This window comes from Mauremys mutica, chromosome 8, assembly GCF_020497125.1.
Source record: "Mauremys mutica isolate MM-2020 ecotype Southern chromosome 8, ASM2049712v1, whole genome shotgun sequence".
Lineage (NCBI taxonomy): Eukaryota > Metazoa > Chordata > Testudines > Geoemydidae > Mauremys > Mauremys mutica.
Genome location: NC_059079.1, coordinates 8,885,989 through 8,910,465, shown reverse-complemented (window position 1 = coordinate 8,910,465; position 24,477 = coordinate 8,885,989). Strand labels below are relative to the sequence as shown.

Below are 24,477 nucleotides of genomic sequence, written 5' to 3'. Positions count from 1 at the left end.
AAAAGCAATAGTTATTGATCAAATAGGTCAACAAAGTGGGAGTTTGAAGAAAGAAACTTAGTTCAGCTTCTCTCAGATGCCAGAGAATAATCATCCTATTCAGTAATTATAAAATCCTATTCAGTGTTTGTTTGTATATATAATTACATGAGTACATACTATGTTAGTGTACAGGGTGCATGATGCTCACTTAGTGAGCAGCTATTCAATATTTTGTTTTCTCATTGTTCAGTGTGGAGCATCCGGCCTTACTGCACACTATTTAAGCTCTGTTCTGAAGACAGAATTACTGATTTCCTCATGGACTTTTCTGTGGCACTCATCACTACATTTGTGAAGCATTCAGATACTATAGTGATGGTAAGGGGGTGGTATTATCTGGACTTCACAGAGGAGGAGCTAAGGCACGAAAAGATTAAGGTAAAACATTTTGAGTGCCTGTTTTGATATACCTTGACCTGACTTTTCAGAGGACTTAGCCTTGTGTAGTACTTTATATGTTCATTGCACAGCTCACATGGACTTCAGTTGTAGCTTTGTCATTCTGCAGCCCCCTGCCACCTTCACAACACAAGTTCTAAGTTCTTCAACAAATGAGGCAGGGTTCCTACAGACAACAGCGTCCTTTATTACACCACCATGATTCATCTGCAGAGCAGGTCTGGTTTGTGCACTGAATGAGGTAGCAGTCCTGTGAAAAAACTAGGGTCTTACAAAGGGTGTTGCTAAGCAAACTTAATAATAGAAGGGGGTGGTAGCTCTGCCTATTATCAATCAAAATGCAGAAACATAGACTCATAGAAATGTAGACTGGAAGGGATCTGAATAGGTCATCTAATCGAGTCCCCTGCACTCAAAGCAGAACTACGTAATAACTAGACCATTCCTGACAGGTGTTTGTCTAATCTGTTCTTAAAAACCTCCAAAGACAGATTCCACAACCTCTCTAGGCAATTTGTTCCAGTGCTTAACTATACTGACAGGAAGTTTTTCCTAACGTCCAACCTAAACCTCCCTTGCTGCAATTTAAGCCCATTATTTCTTGTCCTATCATCAGAGGTTAAGGAGAATAATTTATCTCCCTCCTCCTTGTAGCAACCTTTTATGTACTTGAATACTATTATCACGTCCCCTCTAAATCTTCTCCAGACTAAACAAACCCAATTTTTTCAATCTTTCCTCACAGGTCATGTTTTTCTAGACCTTTAATAATTTTTGTTGCTCTCCTCTGGACTTTCTCCAGTTTATCCACATCTTTCCTGAAATGTGGCACCCAGAACTGGACACAATATTCCAGTTGAGACCTAACCAGCCCGTAGTAGAGCGGAAGAATTACTTCCTGTGTCTTGCTTACAACACTCCCACTAAGACATCCCAGAATGATGTTTGCTTTTTTTTGCAACAGTGTTACACTCATATTTAGTTTGTGATTCACTATCACCCCCAGATACCTTTCCACAGTCCTCTTTCCTAGGCAAACATTTCCCATTTTGTATGTGTGCAACTGATTGTTCCTTCATACGTGGAGTACTTTTCATTTGTCCTTATTGAATTTTATTCTATTTACTTCCGACCATTTCTCCAGTTTGTCCAGTTAATTTTGAATTTTAATCCTATCCTCCAAAGCATTTGCAACCCCTCCCAGCTTGGTATCATCCGCAAACTTTATAAGTGTATTCTCTATACCATTATATAAATAATTGATGAAGATATTGAATAGAACTGGACCCAGGACAAATCTCTGCAGGACCACACTTGATATGCCCTTCCACCTTGACTGTGAACCACAGTTAACTACTTTGTGGGAATGGTTTTCCAAACCATTTATGCATCCACCTTATAATAGCTCCATCTAGACTATATTTCCTTGGTTTGTTTATGAGAAGGTCATGCAAGACAATATCAAAAGACTTACTAAAGTACCACATCTACCTCTTCCCCCCTATCCACAAGGCTTATTACCCTGTCAAAGAAAGCTATTTAGTTTGTTTGACATGATTTTTTCTTGACAAATCCATGCTGACTGTTACTTATCATCTTATTATCTTCTAGATGTTTGCAAATTGATTGCTTGATTATTTGCTCCACTATCTTTCTCAGTACTGAAGTTAAGATGACTGGTCTGTAATTCCCTGGGTTGTCCTTATTCCTCTTTTTATAGATTGGCACTATATTTGCCTTCTTCCAGTCCTCTGGAATCTCACCCATCTTCCATGAGTTTTTGAAGATAAACACTAATGGCTCAGCTATCTCTTCAGTCAGCAACTTGAGTAGTCATGTCACTGTCTGAAACTGAACACTCTGTTCATCTGCTTCAGTTTGGTTCTAAAATGCTCTCTTAACAGTTACGGCACTGAACAAAAAAGACCACTATAGCATTTTAAAATGATTATAGTCAATCTAATCAGGGTTTTATACTACCACCTATCACTGTTGTATCTGAGTGCCTTCTATGTAAAATCAATAACAATAGCAAAATTCCTAGAGAACTTCTTGGAATCTCTGGCACTTTTTGAGGTAAAAACTTTGCTTTGGGTAGGATTGGTGTTTCTGATTTTTTAGATTATTATTATTTTCTTTTGGGTTGGTAGGTGTTTAGGAGTAGAAGCACTCATGCATTTCTTTCTGTGCTTTCTGGTCTGCATTGTCCCAGAGAAGTACAGCTGTTTTGGTGGTTCATAGCTCAAAATATGGTTTTTAATGTAGCTGAGGCTTGAGCCATTAATTTCTTTGCAAATTAGGACCAAGACCTTAAACTAGCATTGGAAGCTGACTAGAATGATCACGGCAGCCTAAACCATGGAGAAAACAGAGAATTGCATTGGGTATAAGCTGTAGCCTATGCATTACATTTACATTTATGTACAGTGATTTACAGTAATCTCAGGGGACAAATACATAGAGTAAAGTGTGACCTCTCTTAGGTCTGATCATATGATTAGTTAGAATATTAACACCCTTTGGGTAACCTTAAGGGTAAAATTTTCAAAAGTGCTTAAGTGATTTACAAGCCCAAGTGCTATTATCTAAAGCACCTCAGTCATATTGGACTCTAAATCTCATTCGTGCTAAGTGACCTTGATGTTTTTGAAAGTGTAGCCCTCTGCCTCATCCTGTGTTGTGTATTTGCTTGTTACGAGGATAAAAACTATAATGTGAAAGTTCTGTACACCGTATTTCTACCAGCACTTCAAAATTTAGTCAAAAGCTGTTAAAGAAAACTAGCCTAATTAAAGAAATGTAATATATCTGTCTCGTATTTAGGGATATAATGATATTTTAAAAATTATTTTGTCTATTGTGTAACAAAACACAAGCATTAAAGAAAGTGAAAAATTTCAGTGGCAATATATCATTAACTTTACTGCTGCTAAACCATCAGAAATGTTCCGTTTTAGAGCTTTACTTGTAATGCTAATATAAATCTGGAAGTACAAAAACTTATTTAAAAATAGATTTGGAAAGACAACTTTGTGAACTGCAACAAAATAACACTTTATTCCCAGGTGAGAAACTTTTTCAACTCTGCATTACATCTGTTGTAGGAAAGGGTGTACCTCATACAGTAGAAATGCTTATACATTATTTGTCAATCGCTGCATGTAATTTAGCTTTTTAACATAGTCTAGTGCTAACAGTCTAAAGTTAATAGAAAAGTTTTAAAATTGCTTTCAAAATGAAGACTATATGATGAGTGTGCAGACAATAATCTTTCTGAAATCTAGTGATGTTTTCATAATTACTCAACTACCGGTAATTCATGTCATGCAGAATGTAAAAGTATGAGAGAAGAGCGTGGTAATACAATGTGATTCAGATCACTTTATATGACTGTCTTGTCCTCATCATTATTTACCACTCTGCCAATCTTTGTGTCATCTGCAAATATTATCAGCAATTATTATATTTCTTTCCAGATCTTTAATGAAAATGTTGAATAGGCTTGGATATAATACTGATCCCTGTGGAACCCCACTAGAAATACCACCATTTGATGATGCTTTCCAATTGATAACTACTTTTTGAGATCTATCAGATGACCAATTCTTAATTCATTTAACATATGCTTTATAGATATTCTAGAGTACTAATTTTTCAATAAGAATGCTGTGCGGTGCTAAGTCAAATACCTTAGAAAAATCTCAGTATATTACAACTACTCAGGTACTGTTATCAGCCAAACTTGTGATATCCTCAAACAATGAAACCAGGTTTGTTTGATAAAACCTGTTTTCCATAAAATTCTGTTAACTGGTGTTAAATATATTCCTGTCTTTTAATACTTTGTCAAATTAATCCTGTATCAGCTTTTCTGTTATTTGGCTTAGGACTATCAGACCAATCGACCTAGTGTTACCCAGTTCGTCTTGCTTGTCCTTTTTTACTATTGGCATATTAGCACTCTTTCAGTGAAAGTTATCTGCACTTGCTGATATAAAAATGTTTATCCTTAGCAGATGTTGCTTAACATCCTCCTTTGTTGCTAATGGACTGGAAAGTACTTCATCATTCTCATATGATATGAGTAACTCATCCTGCTTCTTATGAAATACAATACAGAAATATTTATTGATCATTTCTGCCTTCTCTGCATCACTGTTAACAATTTTACCATTTCCATCTAGTTTTAGCATTATACCATTGCTAGGATTTCTTTTCTTCCTAAAATACTTTTTTTTAAAAAACCTCCCTATTTTCCTTAGCTCTGAGAGCAATAGATTTTTCCTTCGGGTCATTAGCTTCACTTGTCAGTTTTCTGTACTTCATGACTTCTTATTTATATTGGTTGCTATTTCCCTGTTTTTCCATTTACTGTATGTTGTTTTTTATTTATAATTACTGCCTTCACTTTGTTCTTGACTCTATAGCTCCTCAAATCAAATAGTGGGTTTTTTTTCAATGCAACTCTCTGAAAATTGTTGGCCTTTCCTCCCTAATTTTAATAATCTTATTTGCTACTGTGAAGATGTGTACATTTGCCTCCCAGAGACTCCTGGATCATATTGTCCTCTCCTCCAAATTAATGGAGAAGTAAAGGGGGAAAAATTAGGACAGCAAAGACTGCCAAATACCAATCCATCTCCCCCCTCTTTACACACAAGAAGAAGAGGGAAAAATATTTTTCGAGGAACCTATCCAATGGATCCCTCTTCTAATCCACTTTAATATTAAACTCTGAGCATAACTGGTCAAAACCAGCTACATTTCCACTGAGTTCATGAAGAACAAAAGGCAAAATTATCAAGTTATGTCTAGAAAAACTATATGAAATCCAGGCATGTAAAAAAGGCAAGAAAAACACCCTTCTCTTCAGAGGCCTTATGCTCACTACAATGACACCCAACCATTGTCTGATGATACCATGCCTTTCTCTGTAATTCACATCAGATGCCTCTTCCACCAACCACTGAGGCTGCCTTCAGGCTTAAAATTCATAGAATCATAGACTTCAAGGTCAGAAGGGACCATTATGATCATCTAGTCTGACTTTCTGCACAATGCAGGCCACAGAATCTCACCCACCCACTCCTGTATCAAACCTGTGTCTGAGCCATTGAAGTCCTCAAATCGTGGTTTAAAGACTTCAGAGTGCAGAGAATCTTCCAGCAAGTGGCCTGTGCCCAAGGCAGCAGAGGAAGGCGAAACCCCCCCAGGGCTTCTGCCCATCTGCCCTGGAGGAAAATGCCTTCCCAACCCCAAATATGGCAATCAGCTAAACCCTGAGCATGTGGGCAAGACTCACCAGCCAGACATCCAGGAAAGGATTCTCTGTAGTAACTCAGATCCCACCCCATCTAACATCCCATCACAAGCCTTTGGGCATATTTACCGCTAGTAGTCAAAGACTAATTAATTGCCAAAATTAGGCTATTGCATTATACCATCCCCTCCATAAACTTATCAAGCTTAGTCTTGAAGCCAGATATGTCTTTTGCCCCGACTACTCCGCTTGGAAGGCTGTTCCAGAACTTCACTCCTCTGATGGTTAGAAACCTTCATCTAATTTCAAGTCTAAACTTCCTGATAACCAGTTTATGTCCATTTGTTCTTGTGTCTACATTGGTACTGAGCTTAAATAATTCCTCTCCCTCCCTGGTATTTATTCCTCTGATATATTTATAGAGAGCAATCATATCTCCCCTCAGCCTTCTTTTGGTTAGGCTAAACAAGCCAAGCTCTTTGAGTCTCCTTTCATATGACAGGTTTTCCATTCCTCAGATCATCCCAGTAGCCCTTCTCTGAACCTGTTCCAGTTTGAATTCATCCTTCTTAAAGATGGGAGACCAGAACTGCACACAGTATTCCAGATGAGGTCTCACCAGTGCCTTGTATGACGGTACTAATACCTTCTTATCTCTACTGGAAATACCTCGCCTGATGAATCCCAAGACCGCATTAGCTTTTTTCACAGCCCTATCACATTGGCGGCTCATAGTCATCCTGTGATCAACCAATACTCTGAGGTCCTTCTCCTCCTCTGTTACTTGCAACTGATGCCTCCCCAGTTTATAACAATAGTTCTTGTTATTAATCCCTAAATGCATGACTTTGCACTTTTCACTATTAAATTCCATCCTATTACTATTACTCCGGTTTACAAGGTCATCCAGATCTTCTTGTATGCTATCCCGGTCCTTCTCTGTATTGGCAATACCTCCCAGCTTTGTGTCATCCGCAAAGTTTATTAGCATATTCCCACTTTTTGTGCCCATGTCAGTAATAAAAAGATTAAATAAGATTTGGTCCCAAAACCGATCCCTGAGGAACTCCACTAGTAACCTCCCTCCAGCCTGACAATTCACCTTTCAGTATGACCCGTTGTTGTCTCCCCTTTAACCAGTTCCTTATCCACCTTTCAATTTTCATATTGATCCCCATCTTTTCCAGTTTAGCTAATAATTCCCCATGTGGAACCGTATCAAATGCCTTACTGAAATCGAGGTAAATTAGATCCACTGCATTTCCTTTGTCTAAAAAATCTGTTACCTTCTCAAAGAAGGAGATCAGGTTGGTTTGGCATGATCGACCTTTTGTAAAACCATGTTGTATTTTGTCCCAGTTACCATTGACCTCAATGTCCTTAACTACTTTTTCCTTCAGAATTTTTTCCAAGACCTTGCTTACTACAGATGTCAAACTGACAGGCCTGTAGTTGCCCGGATCACTTTTTTCCCCTTTCTTAAAGATAGGAATTATGTTAGCAATTCTCCAGTCATACAGTACAACCCCTGAGTTTACTGATTCATTAAAAATTCTTGCTAACGGGCTTGCAATTTCATGTGCCAGTTCCTTTAATATTCTTGGATGAAGATTATCTGGGCCCCCTGATTTCATCCCATTAAGCTGTTCGAGTTTGGCTTCTACCTCGGATGTGGTAATATCTACCTCCATATCCTCATTCCTATTTGTCATCCTACCATTATCCCTAAGCTCCTCATTAGCCTCATTAAAGACTGAGGCAAAGTATTTGTTTAGATATTCTTTACATTTCTCTTTGCCAAGAGAGAATGAAGAGAGTTTCCCCAACTCTACCCAAGAGAACAATCGGATGTCACATATTCTGCAAATTGCAACTGTGCATTTACAACCCTGCATGACTGACACACAATTGTTTATCTCATATTTGCTGCTATAGCTGGCTAGTCATAGCTAGCTCTTTGAAAGGGAAGGGTGGAGGGAAAGAGGGGGAAGAAGGGGAAAAATCAGTTGTCTATCACAGAGTGAGAAAATAGCACATTTGCACTAATCTTTCACCGCAGTAGACTCTGATTGATTGATCAATAGTTCTGTTCCAGTCTCGTCCTGACTGTGTCAAGCCTATCAAACATTCCAGCATGTTTATGCATCTCAGTTAGAAATTGGCATAACTAATTTCATATTGATCTGTTCCTATACATACAAACCTGGCTTTAAGTTCTTCAATGCATGTTATCTCCACGATAAGGATTCCTATTGATTTTGCTCCAAATTTTGGTTTGTTAATAGTTCATTCAGTGGATAAGGAAGGGAAAATGGGCTCTTGGTAAAATTCAGTTGACTTTTTTCTCTAGTTAGAAACCAGCAGTGTCATTTCCCTTTCTTTAGAAGATACTTCCCTCCCACCAACTGTTCCCCATTGAAACTGGATGAAGTAGCAACAGCAGAACTAAGTATGAGTTACATTATGCCTCCCTGAGCTTTGGTAAATGGTTTAGAACTTGCAGAAGATGTGGAAGCAGGAGCAACAGTAGTAGCTTTGGCCATTAACTCCCTCTTTTGTGATTTCTCTCTTTCTTTTTCACTTTATGTCTGAGCTTTGAGTGAGCATTCCAGTCTATTTGCCCATGATAGTGTGCTGTCTTCATTGAGATGTATAACACAGGGAAAGAAAATGTGTGAAAAATTACAGTAACAGAGCTGTGTTGGTAGCTTGTGATGTAGTAAAACATAAGTATCCAGGGGTCACAATCCAGATATTCCCACTGGAAAAAAGTAATATTTATGAATTTATCAAGATATAATTGTTAAGTTCTCATTACAGCCTGGCATATTGCTCTCTCAGGGGAGAAATATTAATCCTTCATCTTTCCCCCATAAAGATGAAATGTAAATAAAAACATTAGCTCATGAAGATTAGACTTCACAAGCATTTCTGCTTAATACATTAAAATAGAACAGAATTATTTTGTTTTACACAACACCTTTCATGCTCAAAGTGCTTTAAAGTGCCTTAATGAGTTAAATACTGAAATTAAATACTGCTTAGGCTAACCAAGTCAGTATTGTGTTCTTGAAAAGAACCCGTGAATGTCCTTGGGAATTAGACACTGTCTTCCTGAAAGAAGGAATGTTTTTTTAGGAGTCAGGACACAGGTTTAATCCCCTATTCCCTTTTCAGAAAGTTCCAGAAAATCTTTAACTTCACCTGAAAAGTCACCTTCAGAAGGGATATCATTTTAACTTCTAATCCAAGTAGCATTAGAGCTGACTCACACACATGCATAGAGCTGTGCTTTTATATATGTATATGCATTTTCTTATCTTTTGCTTGAACTTCTGCCTTTTTATGATGTGAAAGATCTGAATTTTCTAAAACACAAAATCTGCAAAAGAAATTACACATGTGGTGTAAAAGCTGATTTGAAGGACTGCAAACAAAGGGTAGTGAGAGATGACAAAGCATTGAGTTTGGTGAGGATTCTGGTGGTTTGTTGCTGACAGCGCTGTTACATTTAGTCTTATTACATATCTTTACTAATGATCTGGAAGAGGGAATGAATCTCATGCAGATGAAATGTGCAGATAATAAATTGTGAGAAATTAAAATTACATTGAGGACAATGACTTATTCTGGGACCTTCGGGCCCATTCAGAAATCCCTAGTTCTGCTGGGAATGCTCAAATTGGATTCATTCATGAAAATATATATTTTAAAAATAAATGACATTATTACTTCATCTCTTCAAAATTTAGTGAAAAGTAGTAAAAAACCTACCCTCATTAACTACATTAATCACTTAAGTGGGAGTTTTGCCTGTGTAGGGATTGCAGGATATAACTTCATGTGGGCTCTTCATGTGTATTCTCTCTCTCATGAAATTCAGCCATACGCAGAGGGGTATTACAAGGCCTATGCACTGCTTCTCTCTGATTAAGCCCTATTTAATGGACCTTGTCTCTGTTGGGACTTGTGTTGGCCCTCTGCACAGGCATGAATTTAACCAACATGAACAAGAAGAGAGCATTTAGTATACTAAATCTAGGGACTAGGGGTAGGTCATAGTAACTGTGAACATACCAAGCTGGTGACCAGCTTTCTCATATAAAAATTGGTGCATAAACTAACAAGTATTTTTTTTTAAAATAGGTTCTTATAGGAACTAATAGTATTGTCAAAAAGTAGTTCATTTCGTAATAAAACATAGGTCGCCTGAGATAAGGAGAAAGCATATTGGTGTAGTTTACATTTTAAGATATTCACTTGATACATATTTTTCTCCTGTCACTCATATCTAACATTACTTTTAATGTCTTTAAATGATGTGAGTTGCTCTTATTGAGGAAAATAAAGCCTTTAATGTTTGTTATTGATTCAAGTTAAAAAAGGAATGGTGAAAGGCTTCTTCAGTATTCTTGTAATCTTGTCTGATCAATTTTCTTCTTTAAATTGGAAATGCAATATACCTAGTACTTTAGGTTGTGTGTCTATATAAGTGCAAGTGGCTGGAGCATACATAATTTCCTATTTTATTTGAGTGTGTAGTATCAGCATCCATAGTTTATAGATATATTTTAAAATACATTAAGCCTCTGTGATGGTGAAAAACGACAGATTTCTGTTATTTTAAATAACATTCTGACCATTATTATCCTAATCTAACTTAAAATGGCTTGGTTTGAAGACTAGCTCCAAATCTTGCATTTCATGGGGTTACTCACATTCACTAACATTAGGGCTGTGTCTACCGGAGATAATCTTAAATGATGGGATACCCCTGGAATAAGCCACAGTATTGCATTGTGTCCACAAAGTATTTCTGTTTCGGTCACAGTGTTCCCCTGCCGCCTTTCTTGCGTTGTACAATTCTACTGCAATAGAATTTCCCCTGGGTATCTATCCCATAGCTCCCTGCGGAGCTCCCTGAAACAGTAAGATATTTTGAAAGGCCTTCTGGGAGTCTTTCAAGAGTCCAGAAGAATTCAGGAGTCAAATGATTTAATAATTTCCTGGGAAACTCCAGTCAATTTCCTTGTACTGGAATTATTCTTCTTTGCTTGGCAGGACCACAGAACCCTTACAATAGGGGTCATTCCCCGCTTTACAGTATGGCAGAAGCAGAACCAGACCTGTCAGTTATTGATGAGAGGATACTGACCAAGCCCCTGAAGACCCTGCTAATTTTGTCTGCCTACAGTAGATGACAGCAGGTTTTACTAGACCTCCTGCTGAGAACAACTAAAACATGGAAAATTGGGCTGATCTGACTTTTGGCACTGCAAGTGCTAGCCAGGTGGTTTTACAGGATCTATCTGGTATCCCTTCTTTAGCTCTGGGCTCCCATCTGCAACTCTCTTCATGGCAGCAGATGTGGCAGAAAGTGCTATTCACATGGATAATATCAGAGAACCAGCTACAGGACTGCAGAGGCATTTTGAGCTTTTGTGGGACTGAAGGGAAGTATGCACTGCACCTAAATTTGATTGCAAGGCTCAAGCACTTGCTTTAGAAAGAGTTCTTGGACATTGAGGATTAATTGGGGGAAAATAGGGACTAAGATAAATTGGTATATTAACGAGATGTATGAACATGTATTTGGGGTCTGACAGCAGGCAGGTTAGGCAGTTTAATTGTTGCCAGCTCTCATGGCCTGTGCATTACTGCTATAAAAGGATGACTAAGACTGTTTATCATGTATTAAATAGGAAGACAGAATTAAATGTGATTTCAGGTAGATAAAAGCAGCATGCTCGTTAGGTGCGGCGGTCTGGCAGATGGGCAGAGACAAACATAGGAAAAAAAGTAAATGCTTTGGCTTTAGCATATGATATGTAATTTATAGTAACAACTATCTGATTGTTAGGCATTTTAGATTGCTGTTTCTGTGTTATATCATAATCTTATTTCTTCTTTTTGTCTACCATTTTTAATCTACTCACATAGCATGTCTCAGCCAACTGCTCTGCATGCATGCTGAGCTGGGCACTTCTAGGCTAACTGATAACAACATCACATGCTATTGACAGTGGAAGGGGAGTTACTGGGGAAATTGTGATTCTGGGTAATTACTTGGGGTTGGGTTGGGGAGAGGCTGTTCACAATATTTTTGGCTGCATATGTGTCATAGGCATGCTGTGGGGACTAAACAGTGATTAGCATGACAAATTTTTCTAGCATTGACATGGCCAAGGACACTAGTTATAGTGGAATGTGGATGATGGTTGTCCTCTGAAATGTTTAGAGTTTGTGGTTGCTAACAGAGTTGGTGAGAGAAATCTCAGACATGGTCTATGTCCCAAGAACTTGTCAGTCTTATTGTATGGTGGTTACAGTAACTTTAAACATGTGACAGAAACCTGGTGTATTAACCAGATGTATGAAAATGTATGTCCCACATTCCCCACTATTTGACAAAATATATACCTCCCTGTCATATCCAGTTTACCCTCCCCTTCTTGTCCCAGTAAGCCATGAGCATTCCAGAGGCCAGGTGTGCACAAAAATAGTTTGTAGAATTGGTGAACTTTAAGAAAACATGGTGTTTTCCTGGGTACTGTATATTGGGAAACTCTTGGGCAAATGACCTTCAGTTTGGCTCACAAACCCTACCTTCACCCCCTTCAGTAGATTCAAAAACAATCTGGGTACGTATTCAGATTTTACAATAGGTAGAAGAATCAACCTTTTAAACAGGAAAACATTCTTAATATTAACTGCAGCAGAGCTCGTGCTCTGCTGTAATATTTATGAAATTAATCATCAGCACCTGCTTTCTATATACACATCCCCAGTACAGGATAATCCTGAAAGCATAGGAGGCTCAGAGGTGTGAAGTGGCCCATTCATCTCAATTAGATGTTCTCAGTTGATTGATGAAGATGAATACAGACTGAAACTATAGTTGTGAGCCATGTGAACTAGATGTTCTCATCCCCTCTCCCCACTGAAGGAGAGCCTGTGATATACATCAAGCATGCCAGTTCTCAACTCCTTACCCCAGGGTTGACAGTGTGTTCTCAGTTTTTGTTCTTGATATGCATGTTGTTAGCTTCACATACAGAGGGGAATGGATCTTGGCATGTGTGGTGGGTCGGGGAGTTGTAGGGAGAAGGCTCAGACCCTCCTCGAAGAAAAAGGATAATAAGGACCACCTGATCCCATCTCAGATGAGGGGAGTTGGGGTGGGGTTAGGTTCCTGTAGATGGGCAGAGTCCTCCCTGATCCTGCCATTCATAGGAGCAGGGAGAGAGGTTCAGGTACTCCCAAAAGGCCAAATCCCCCATAACCTCGCTCAGATGAGGAGAGCATGATGGGGGGAGTCAGACCATCCTCCAGAGGCTAGGGCCAGCCTCTCCCCCATTCCTGGTACACACAGAAAGGCAGGGAAAGAGTCTCGTAGTCCCCTCCCCCCCTCAAGAGGGGCAGCCCCCAGATACTGGTACATACATGAGAGGGGAATATGGGGCTGACAGGAAACCCTGGCCCTAATCTGTCCCAGTTCCCCTGTCACTTCGCCCTTATGTTCCATTCTCAGTGTCCCACTCCACCTGGCCCCACTATCTCACCACCACCTGACCTTCCCATCCCTTCTCCTAAAAAATATCCCCATTTACCCTACTCCTTTTATTTCCATCTATTCTTCCACAACTAATCAACTTCTCCTCCCAATGAGTATTTGCATGTGTAATTTAGTTTCCTTTCAAAAATAATTTGAGCACCTTCAGAATATTCTGCTGTACACAGATTACATTTCCCAAAAATAATAAATCCTTTGACGAAGGAAAATTGTAGCAAGATGCCACCCTTTTTTATTTCAGATTTCTGACAAGAGTTGGATTTGAACTTACAATGCCTGGGTAGCACACAGGTTTGATGACCTAACAATTCTCCCTTGAACTGTTTAGGGCATATAAAGCTGAGATTGTTTTCAACTCCCTCAGCCTCTGTCTTTGTACATGCACAGTACAATCCATTTGGCTCATGAGCCTTAGAACTGCTTGTGCTGTACCTAACTGGAGTTGGGGAGGGATAGCTCAGTGGTTTGAGCATTGGCCTGCTAAACCTAGGGTTGTGAATTCGGAGCTTGATGGGGCCATTTGGGGACCTGGGGCACCAAAAAAATCCCACAACAACCCTCACACACAACTGTTAGCGACAGTATTTGGTCCTGCTAGCGAGGGCAGGGGACTGGACTTGATGACCTTTCAAGGTCCCTTCCAGTGAGATAGGTATATCTCCATGTATTTATATTTAACCAAACTCCCTGGCTAATAATGTTGTAATTTGATTTCCCCTAAAGGGCTAGTGGATAGCATGCACACTGCTGGATTAACTCTCAAGCATTTGAGCCCCTGGTGCAATGATCTCAGCCCTAGTTTAATCTCTAGCTTTGTGCAAAAAGTTGTTGTCTGGCTACACCAAAAGAAGGACAGGAGACACTTATATGGTTTTAATCAGGCCAAAATTTTATTATTAGTTATCTGGCACTACCCGGCAGATAAAAGTATACAGTGTAGGTAACTCATGTTCATTTCAATATCTATGTGGAGGCTTCCACCTGCCCACCTCCACACCCTTTTCTGTCCAGGTCCCCCAGCCAACCATGGCTGGGACCTTGCAATTCGCTCCCCCTCCCCGGCCAAAAACGAGGGTTAAGGTAGGTTATAAGGAAGGGGGCCTCCCTGCCTTGTCAGTCATAGGAGCCCCAAACAGCCCCCCACCCATGTTCCACTCCTTTAACAAACACCTTTAAAAAACTTTTACAAAGCCATTTATCTAGTCACTGTATCCCTTCCCTATGGAGTACGTGCACTGTACATCCGCCCCACACTTACATAATGAGTTGCAGCATCATAGCTTAACTCTCTTCCCTACTCACCATAACAAAGCCCCCCTGAACCCGCTGTGAGGAAGGCAAAAAAAGCTCCACTCCACTGTGGCCAATCTGGTGGTGAGGGAAAAATTCCTTCCCATCCCTCCCAGAAAGAATGATGCTAGCATGATGTCCACAGCAGGTCCTGATCAAACCTGATATTTTGCCACCTCCAAGGGGAGGAAGAGTGGGTGCTGCTCCACCTGGTCTGAGGAAAAGGGGCTTCTCCTGCTGGGCTTGCCCTTTATCAACTCCCCAGCCCTTCTGGACCCGGGGGGATGAGTAAGCATCGCCATGCTGGCCCACTCTACTTTTGCAGCAACTAATGAGCCTCTCTCTCACCACCTCACCCATAAAGCGTTATACCTCTTCCCCCGACAAGTGAGAAAACCCCCATCCCTCCTCACTTACGGTGTGGTGTGGTAATTGCCAAACATGTCAACTTTATGAAAAACTGTTTTATTCGGGGGCCTGCAAATTTGGATCACTGATCAAATCTTATGCCAGCAGAGCCATCCCGTCCATAGGACTGACCGGGTAACTGCCCTGGGCCCCCTGCTTAAAACCATGCTTCGAGATGCAGGATCCAGGGCAGCCTGTGGCGGTAGCGGGGGACCTGCCACCGGCAGCAGCGAGCGACCTGGCCTCAGCCTGCCCCGCTCTGCTCCGTCCCACCAGCTCCCGGCATCGCTCGAGGGGGGGGGGGCAGAAACCGGAAAGAGGCGGGGTGGGGACTTGGGTGAAGGGGTGGCCCTGTATGCCAGCATAAGGTACACAAAATTTCAAGGCAATGGGAGTAATTATGCAGATTTTAGAGCACTTAGAATAGTCAATCTTTAAAAAGAAAGCTGGTCTTCACTTTTACTGTAGCTGAGCTGACGCCCTGCTAAAATGACATCATTAGTACCTAAAACGAAGTGTAAGGAAAGCCGTTTCCTGCCTTACATTAGGTGTTAATAATATGATGTCATCCAACTGTCACAAGAAAAACCTGATGGTTTGAACTTTCAGTTCACCTTAAAGCACTTTTCATCTTATTATTACACATTTATTCAGAAGAACATTGCTAATTTGCACTAATGACTGGAATTTCTATTAGAGATCACTAAATTTTGCAATTTAGCAAGTAAGTGAATAAACACAATGAAAAAACCCAAAGATACTGCCTTTCAGAATGTACTTTGTTCATTTCTTTGAGAAGTGTATTTTCATTTTAATGATTTATGATAATTCTTAGTGTATTAGAAAATATTCTGTAGTACATTTTGTAAAAGAGAGGAAGTTTCAGCAATAGCAGAGCTCACTCCAGCACTCTGCAATTACATCTTTGCTGAGAACAGGTTGGAGACCACTTTTTATGTGTATGGACTGGAAAGTGTGTGAATTAACAAAGTGTGAAATAGGAAGGTTCTCTTAACTTTATTTATATATTTACATAGGGTGAAATTCATAGAGGTGAAGAAAAGCCCTCTGAATCACTTAAACGACTCAGTGGGGCTGAGTAGGATGATACGTGTCCATGCATATGGGGGATCTTTACACTCCCTGCAAAGGATGAAGGGGATTGTGCATCAAACTTAATACATAAGCCAATGCATAGAGTTTGAAAAATATCTGAAACCAAATTAGCAATATTAGCATGGCCTCTCTTGAACAAAGGATGATGGAATTCCCTATATGCAACAATATTTGTCCTCATGTATCTCAAATCTTCCTAGATTCCATTCAGATTCCTCAAAATCTTCTCGTCTAACAATTTCACTTGTTTCCCTCTCTCATACTGTACCTTGTAATTATTTATTTAGAATAGCCAATAATGGGTGGACCTCAGACAGGTTGGATGTCTGCTAAAGTTCCCTTGAGCTTACAGACATTTGGATGATTATTTGAATTTAACATAACAGCAGCCTCTCTGCTGTTTCCCACTCATAATATATTTACATTTTCCACCACACTAAAGCTTTGTATTATTTGCATCCCCGAGTGCATGATGTGCCTCAGAAGCAGAGCTGTGAGAATAACGGATTTTTCAGTTTGCTGTTCATTCTGAAAAACTGTGCTTTCAGGTTGAACTGAAAATGAAATTTTTCAAAATGTTTGACAACTCAAAAGGTTAAAAAATTCATTTGGGGTCAAACAAAACATTTTGTTTGATCTGAAACACAAAATTCTGGTTCAGTTTTGAGTATTTTAATTTGTTTTTGAATGTTTAATAAAATGTAAAGGAAATTTTGAAATCAAAAGTCATTTTGAACCCCAAACTCAAAACGTTTTATTTAAAAAATGTCAAAATGAAATGTTTCAGTTTTTTCAGAATTTTGTTTTTAGGCTTTTTTCCCCCAAACTGAAACAATTCAGAGAAACTGACACGAATTTGCAGAACGTTTTGGTGTTGCTGAATCTGTATTTCTTGTAGAAAAAGTTTTGTTCCAATTTTTTTGCCCAGCTCACCTCAAACTCCAGAGCAAGTGAGATTTGACTAGCATTGGAGCATCAGAGGCTCACTGTGCACTCAGACACAACTGCACAGGGAAGCCACATGCTGCCGGGAAATAGATTTTCCAGTTGCTTCCTTTTATATCAGAAAAGTTGATAGACCTGCTGGGCTTTGCCACTGGTACCAGACCTTCCAAGTGATTTGGATTTTCTTGTGCCTACAGTATCAAGTTGGGAGCCACCTAAGAGGGGATTTTTATGCAGCAGGGGGAGAAATACTGATAAATCAAACTGATCCAGACCAAAAATGAGGGAGTGGGTGAAAAATTAGGTTTTTTTTTACCTGAATTAGTTTGTATGTATCTAATTAAAATGCTCTTCCAGTGTTGGTGGTAAGTATTAGTTGCTTAACATATTTCATTTTGGCTCTTCCAAACTCACGAATGGTCATTTTTCATGTGAAGTGGCCAGAGCCTAACACTCCTCTTGGTCTTTATGCATTTTCCAGCATCAACATTGAGTGCAGCTAGATTTTCAGTGCCTTTTGGAAGCTGAGCTCCCCAGGCCCGTGACTGTGTCAGGGTGCTCAGGATCATACCTCCATCTCCACTCTGGCTAGGGTTGCCAATTTTGGTTGAACGTATTCTTGGAGACTTAATCATGACATAATCTTTAATTAAAGATTAATCTTTAATTCCTGGAGACTCCCAATCCAGGACTGTTGCCAACCCCAACTCTGATCCTTCTGATGCCAGAAACAAAATTCCTTCCTTCAGAAATGTCCAGCAACACCTGTCTCCCAATAAGAATACACAATTGCAATTAACTTGAATAAAGCAAGATGAAAAGTCCTGTAAGCCAGATTCTGTTTTCCATTACACCAAGGTCAAACCACAGTAACTCCAGTGAAGATGACACAGCTACTCTGACTTGACACCTGAGCTGTTCAGAACAGAATTTGGCTTTTATATCTGAAAGTTTGTTTGTCTGTTTCCCAGCATTTAAGCCTTTGTCTTGCATTAGAAAGGATTTGCTGTTATAGCTATACCATCAATCCCTTCTAGTAGAAATGCAGGTTATACTGCCAAAACAGTGCTTTTGCCAGTATAGCTTATATCATTGCCCGAAAACAAAATAACTACTGGTCAGAGCTGTTTTGTTTTGTTTTTTTGGGGGATGGTATTACTATGTCTACACTAGGGCCTTTGCTGGCTTAGTTATGGTAGTTAGGGGTGTGATTTTCTCATGGTTCTAACTGACATATCTATGGTGGCAAAAGTTTTAGGTGTAGAGCAGGCCTTAGATGCACAGGTTGCTTAGCCACATGAAAGGGCTCCCAGACCTTCTCATTTCAGGAAGTTTCTTTGTTTCCCTGGATGAAGGGTTGGTTTTGCATATTTTTTTTTAAATACCAGTTTAAATTTATCATCCTTCTATAATATCATAACATCATTTTATAACCCTTCCTGTGTCCAAAAGGGCTTATGTGATGCATAAACAGGGGAATCTCAAGTAGGAGTAGAGCGGTTATTTATCTCTGTATTTGGCTGTGGTGCAGCCGCTGTGTCCAGTTCTAGTGTCCACAATTCAAGAAGGATGTTGAAAAATTGGAGAGGGCTCAGAGAAGAGCAACGGAAATAATTAAGATTTAGAAAACCTGTCTTGTAGTGATAGACTTAAGGAGCTGAATCTATTTAGCTTACAAATAGAAGGTAAAGAGGTGACTGGATTAGTCTGTAAGTACCTATATGAGGACCAAATATTTAATATTGGGCTCTTCAATCTAGCAGAGAAAAGTATATCATGATCCGGTGGTTGGCTGGAAATTGAAGTTAGACAAATTCAGATGGAAAATTAGGCATACATTTTTGACAATGAGAGGAATTAACCACTGGAAGAACTTACTAAAGGTTGTGGTGGATTTTCCATCACTGACAAATAGTAAATCAGGATTGGATAGTGTCTAAAAGATATGCTCTGGGAATTATTTTTGGGAAGTTCTATGCTCTGTGTTATATAGGAGGTCAAACTAGATGAATGCAATGGTCCCTTCTGGCCTCAGAATCTATGAATAACTACAGTTTATATCAGCTACTAATGACCAAGACTGTTTCAGGGCTTGTCTACATGGTGGGATAATGCACTCTATTGGGGAGTTATTTTTTAAAGCGCTCTAAGGTGTTGCACATTATCGGTCCATTTAGAACCTGCTAGTGCTCACCAGAGGTTCCCTAGTACGCTTTAACACAGAGCTGCTTGAAAGAGTACTACATTAAAGTGCACTAGGGAAGCTTTAGTGCACTAGTCTACATGGGTCAGTTAATGTGCAACATGTTAGTGGAATTTAGAAATCACACCCCCGTTGTGCACATTCCTCAACTGTGTGTAGACAAGCCCTCTGTTACATACAGTACTGTTTGTAGACCACTGCTCTAGGTAAGGAAGAGATTCCAGTAAGGGAATGATTCCTTTTGTTTCATTTTTGCCATTTCCCCTCTACTTTTATACTTATCTTTCCCTTGCACATTTTTTTTCTTTTTGGTAGAAGAAGAAGAAGAATACTCACAACAGAACCTTGAATGCCAAGTAGGAATTCAGTGTTAAGGAGGAGTAAAGTCATGCTGAGACATTCCTCCTTTTGAAATGATATCCATTATCTCCCACAATGAAATCTCACTTCCTCACTATGTGCCTGGTGAAATAAATCTTACCTGCAGAATACGAAAGCTATAAAATACTATGTGTATGTTTGTTTTTGTTCTTGTTTTAAAGAAAGGTGGCAAAATGTTTTTGACATGTGGCTGCAGAGTGATTACAGGCTGAGGATCTGTGCTGCGACTGTATCAAGGTTGTTCGGCTGTCTTGTCAACAAGTTGTGTTGCCTCAGGCTGATGATTCTTTGCTGCTTTTCCGTCATCTCTCACACTTCATTTGGGGAAAAAGCACTCAATTATTTCTGCTTTGTGCTGGGCTTGTCTCCAGCCTCCGTCTATATTAACTTGTGGTGACAGTAGAAGCAAATCGAAGCAGGTGACTGCATAGTTAGCTGTTGCACTGTGGCATAACTGCCACAGAGAAGGTTTTTAAGATTTATATTGCGAGAAAATGCAAGAAATACTTCAAGGACTACAAGTCCGTGAGATTGGGCTAAGTGTTACAGCTGTTCCCTGGGAGAAGACATCTCTAATGAGGAGGCTATCCTAGATGGCAATAAATGAATAAATATCAGTAACATATACTTTAAAGTTTTTGAAACCATTTGGTCTATTTTATGATCCATTCTAAAATTTAAAGTATCGAGGTGGCTTAAACCATATTTTAGACCAAAAAAAAAAAGTCATCTGATAAATTGTTTCCCAAGTTTCATCCTAATGTCAATGAAAACAGCTAAGTTGTGAACTCCTAAATAATACAATGTCATCTTATCCTAAATTGTAGGATTACTATTGGTTGCTATCATAATGCACACTGTTTAAACAGAATTATAAACTAAATATACAATAAATAATCTTGTCAATAACAAGCCACAGCAACACCCTACTTACTAATTATATTCTGGTTTATGTTGTATTATTGAGAAAACTATAGGGTTTTATTTTTGTGTACTTGATAGTATCACATGCTATGATAGTTTGAGTGTTGCAAACTCAGTAGACTAATTTTAATAGAACAAACGTTTTTATTAGTAAAATAAATCACTGTATTCTCACCCTATGTGGAAAGGATAACATGCACTTCATTTTTGTAGCATCAGTACTATCTTCTAAACATTTTTGAGAGCAAAGTCTTTTACTATCAAAATGACTGGGACTGGTCTCATGGCCATAATGGGTGCTCATACTGACACCGAATAAATCTCGTCTGTCAGAATGAGGCGAAAGTTATTGTTAACTAAATCTGTGGCATTAGATGCATAATTCCTATTAATATACCTCACAACTGCTTGGCTACTAAATGCTTTTTGTTCAGTGAACACTGTGAAGATGTCAGCCTTAGAGGAGTTTGTTTCTTTTCCCACCTCCCCCCCATCAAAATTACACCACTTAAAATCAGTGCTTTATCTGATGTCCCAACTTTATGAGCAATTTTGAGGCCATTTGGTCTGTTATAAATTTTAGCGAGGCAGCTGTGCATTGTTGTGTGACAACAGTGACTGAGCTTTTCTTCTTCCTTGAAATGTTGTGGTCTTTATGTCTATAACTGTGCAGCCATCTGCGACTGAAATTTTACCTGTCCCTCTGGATGACACTCAGGTTATCCTCCAGCTCCTCATGAATAATTACACCAGAGATTATAATTTTGTTTTTCTACATTTAGCACTGTACATATTTTAAGATCTTTTGCAGCCACCAGAAATTTTAAAACTCAGACTTCTTTAACATCTTTTTAAGACAAAATTAAGCTAATTTGATTAAGTAAAATCTTTTGTGGTGGTATATTTACATACAAAGCATTAAATTGTCTTTCATGTACATTTCAAAAGCATATTTTGTTTTTTTTCCCCAAAAATGAGAAATAAAAATAGTAACAATTGTATACCTCATCTTTTAACACATTAGTTGGAGGAGGAAAAGGTTAGTTAGTTGGATGGAGGAAAGTTAACACACAGCTCCAAGCTAATAAGCCTTTGGCACGTATTAGCAGAGCTGGCTTTTGGGACTCACAAAATCGAAGGCCAAAGGAGACTTCCATTTTGCAGAAATTTAAAATGGGACATGAGATCTGCTGTTTCCTGACTATATGAATCAGTGCTGTGACTTCTATGCCTGATAATAAGCAGATACAGCAGAGTGAAGATCAGTGAAGCTCTCCACTGGCCAGCTCTTGGAAATGATCCAGCCACTATTCCCCCCTTTCCTGTTGACCAGCAGTCATTGAAGTAAGGGAATTGAAAACTTTCACCTAACCCCTCTTTCTTATCATGATGGAAAGGAATTAGTAGAAAAAATGAGGAGATGAAAAAGAGAATTGAAGGGATTTATACAGTTCTACTGAAAAATGACATTACAGTGATAAACTTCAGCTGAAGTTTTTGGTCATTTGTACGCCACTTGCCTGTTATTCAAGGAACAGGCCCTACATACCACCAGAGGTGTCAGATGCTAAATACCTCCCAATGGAATCCTGCCTGGAAGTCAACCTCTTTTTGCCATGTCTCCTGCTGCTGGTATCATAGGTATAGGAGAAATAATATGATTCCTAACCTTCTGGTTGTTTGTATCTTTTTGGAGAATCAGATTCCCAATGAACAACAATGCTCCAGACTCTTAGCCACCAGATTGGTACTGTGGTTCAAACAGAATCACAACCTTTGCAGCTGGGAACCCATGGAGAGGATTATTTGACCAGGGCTAAAAGACATTTTCTTAACAAAGAGAAGTTTCATTTATGACAGTAGTGAATTTTCTAATCTTTGTTTTGACTACTAGTCATAAAGTGAAGAAGAACATGGGAAAATTGGTACCAGCTCCTATTCCAAAGCTGGACCTGAGTATCTAATTGCAGAGTTTGTCACAAGAACCAATATAACAATGAGAGTAATGAACTACTGGAGCAGTGTACCAAAGGTTGTGGTGGATTCTCCATCACTGACATTTTTTAAATCAAGATTGGATGGTTTTCTAAAAGATATGTTGTGGGAGTTATTTTGAGGATGTTCTATGGCCTGTGTTATACAGGTCAGACCAGATGATCACAATGGTCCCTTCTGTCCTTGGAATCTAAGAAACAATAAAAGAACTATTGTAAAATACTACAGTAAGTAGTCAGCAAAAAAAATCTCCTAAAGAGAACATGATCTAATTTTCTAAATTCTTTTAGGGATTTAAGGACCAATCCTGAAGCCCCTAAATAGGCTGCAATTGCTCTTTATTAATACGTTTAGGTACAAAACAGACATGTCCATACATAATCTACAGATATGAAAAACAAGAGCGACAAAAAGCAGCTGTACCAGAGCCAAGATCTGTCCATAGTTTGTTATACTTTGCAGACGAAGTTCTCTTGTGTGATAAACATATCCCTGTGTGCAGAAATTGCTCTTGTATTATTATTACTATTTATTGTTTATTCATTTATAAAGCACCAAAGAGTGAGCTGTGTGTTTTACAAAGCAATAGCATACATAGCCTTTACATAGTAAAGAGCTCACTGTGTAAGCACTGAACATTTACCTGTAAAAGAACAGTGTCTGCATCTTTTTCAAAAAAGTGTCAATATCCTCATTTGTTTGCTCAAACAAATCTGACAGTAACTGTTTCAAACTCTGAAACACATCAAATATTTGGCATACACAACTCACACCTAATCATAGATACTGTTTTTTATTTAATTGCTGTTGAATAAGTTCATGTGGAAATGAGATGAGAGACTATTTTTACAGCAAAGCTTGATCCTATTCTCCAGTATTGTGAAATATACAGAAATGTTTTCTTTGCATTGCTTTCAGATAATAAAAAATCCACAGTGACTCATAGGAAAAAGTGATGAGCCAACTCAGTCCTACCAAAAGATGTTTCTACCTCTGTTGATATTAGTGGGAATCGCCTCTGCTTATGCCAGAGTTGTATTTGTAGATTCCAAGGTCAGAAAGGACCATTGTGATTATCTAGTCTGACCTCCTGTATAACACAGACCATAGAACTTTCCTAAAATAATTTCTAGAGCAGATATTTTACACACAAATTGCAAGTAAGTACACATTACTGTAAGCTCTTCATAAACAGAAATCTAGAAGGTAAAATGTTAAAATACTATATAATAAGTGCACACTGAAAATCCATTGGCTAATCTCAAAAGGCTAATCACCTTTTTGGTCAAATGTTACCTTTTACATTGGGCTATATAAAAAGTAGATAACAAAAACTCTGTTTTTCATGTTAAGGAAAACTGAGTTAGTGGCAATTTTGTGGCCATGAGACACTTTTAGATTTCCAATAGTCACCCTGTTTGAGGAAGTGGATTTTTAAAAATACTCTGCAGTTTGACTCTCTCAGAAGGGAAAACTGTGAAACAAATGCATAGCTAGCCCTTAGTTTAGAATAAAATAATATGGGAAGAGAGATTTTGGTATTCCTTTCAGGATCTGAGAAAATGAGAATTACACCTTCTTCTCATTGCATGAAGAATATCTCAGTTTAAACTATATTTTTCCTATATGATAATATTACTTACGGGACAAAATTAAACCTTTGTCATTTTTCTTTGATTTCCAATATTAATTTTGCTGACTTTCTTTTATTTTGATCTCAATTCATGTTTGTGTTTTTTTTTAAAAAGTCCGACATAATACTAAATTAGAGAACTGCCCAGTGCATTTCAATCAGTATATGTGTTTTCACTTACTGAGATGTGGGATCAAAGAAAAAATTGGTGAAGGCTCTTAGCAGAGAAGATTTTGGAAAACCTAAGATTGTTTTATTTTTCTGAATTTGGAAGATAATCACAACAATTCTTGCTGTACTTAACATCT

At 38.8% G+C, this 24,477-nt stretch overlaps 1 protein-coding gene across 8 annotated transcripts in view; it reads left to right on the top strand.

Moving 5' to 3' along the window:
* The window catches only part of AGBL4 (AGBL carboxypeptidase 4), a 1,358,157-nt gene that overhangs the window by 190,392 nt on the left and 1,143,288 nt on the right, over positions 1-24,477 (top strand). The window lies entirely within an intron of this gene.